Raw genomic sequence first — 1,618 nt, forward strand, 5'->3', positions numbered from 1 at the left:
ACAACCTTGACACAGACTCTTCTGATTTTAAGCCATTCAGTATCTTCTTGTTCAGTTCTTGATCCTATTATGAGGTTCTGCATGAACACAGTCAAGTGTTTTAGATTCCCATTTGTAATGTTTAGGATTTTTTTTTTGTATTATTATTTTATTATTTAACCTAGTAGTGACTACACCAGATCATATTTTCTCAAGTGGCCAATGAGGCAAAGCATAACATTCTTCTCTGATTCCTAATGAGAACCTTGAAATGATATGTCCTTTGGAGGATTCAATTTCTTACGACGTCTGTGATACAATCCATGAGGATACCACCGGTGCTTAGTAGTAAAGAACATTTTGCTAAATTGTTCTATCATGGGTCCTTGCTCAAGGGGCTCATCCGTTACTTCTAATCTGGTTTTTAGCACTTGATCATGTGTTTCTTCATTATTATACACAGGATCTGGTCCAGGGATAGCTTTTGTATGTTCATATGGAATGTCCACAGAAGGGTGGTAACATAGTATCATCCTGCCATCTGATGTCAAAGCAAGCTCTACCTTGCAATTATAGTCATCTGGAAGAGGAGAATATGCAGATTTATGACAAACACAATATAAAGCGCCATTTTGAACTGGAAGTAAATGTTTCAAAGCAGTTGTTTGATACAGCCCACTTTACTGTTGACACTGCCATGGTGAATCAAGATGCTAATCAGATGGTATAAAAAAAGATGCTGTGAAGAGAAGCTGCTTTCCAAATCTGCTGCTAGGCACACCTATTTCCAGCCCTATTTCCGGTAAGTCGGCCATCTTGTTTCCAGTGTTTAGGATTTTGTATCAACTTGACTAGGCCCGGATTTCCAGAGGTTTAGCAGTTGGGATGTGCTTATTCCCATGGTGATGAAACCTAATACAGGCACACTTTGCTCTGTGATGAGCAGCTATGAGCAGCCAATCAATTGAAAGGATGTTTTGTTGGGGGTGTGGCCTGCTCCCAAGGTAATGGATGTATGTTGTTGTTGTTGTTATGTGCCAAGGAGTAGGTTATGATTCTAAGGACCCTGCATAGGGTTTCCAAGGCTATAAATCTTTAAGGGAGCACAAAGCCTCATCTTTCTCCTGGGGAACAGCTGGTAGTTTCGAACTGACGACCTTGGGGTCGTAACTACTACGCTACCAGAGCTCCTTAATGGATGTATAGGAGAGACTCTTTTGCAGGGAACCTTGCACTTTATATGTATACATATGTATTTTTCACTGGTTTTGATTTCTCCAGAAAACATGGTGTAAGATGCGTGGTACTGAGAGAATGGGGTTCTAGAGAAATAAAATCATATGGATGAGTTTTCTAAATTGGTTCTCAAGTCTGGCTAATTTAAAAGGCAATGAAGGAGGGTGAAGGCCTGTCTAACCTCCACTTCCTAGCAATGGGCCATGGCTGATTTTGAGTTTGGTCTTCTTTCCTTCTTATGAAATTAGAGGAAGTCAGACATGGTCCCCACCTGGTTTAAGCAGCAGGCTCCGTGAGCAGGATTCATTACAATGGCTCCAGACCTATGAAAAGATGAGGTTTTGTCAGAGAAAGAAGGGACAAGAAAAAAAATATTTAAGCAGGTGGCAAAGCTGAAGCTTCT

At 40.5% G+C, this 1,618-nt stretch overlaps 1 pseudogene; it reads right to left on the reverse strand.

The window, feature by feature from the left end:
* Nucleotides 1–233: 233 nt before the first annotated feature.
* On the reverse strand, nucleotides 234–678 carry LOC102819227 (annotated as a pseudogene).
* Between the last annotated feature and the right edge of the window lie 940 nt (nucleotides 679–1,618).

The sequence above is a fragment of the Chrysochloris asiatica genome, unplaced genomic scaffold (assembly GCF_000296735.1).
Source record: "Chrysochloris asiatica unplaced genomic scaffold, ChrAsi1.0 scaffold00034, whole genome shotgun sequence".
NCBI classification, from domain to species: domain Eukaryota; kingdom Metazoa; phylum Chordata; class Mammalia; order Afrosoricida; family Chrysochloridae; genus Chrysochloris; species Chrysochloris asiatica.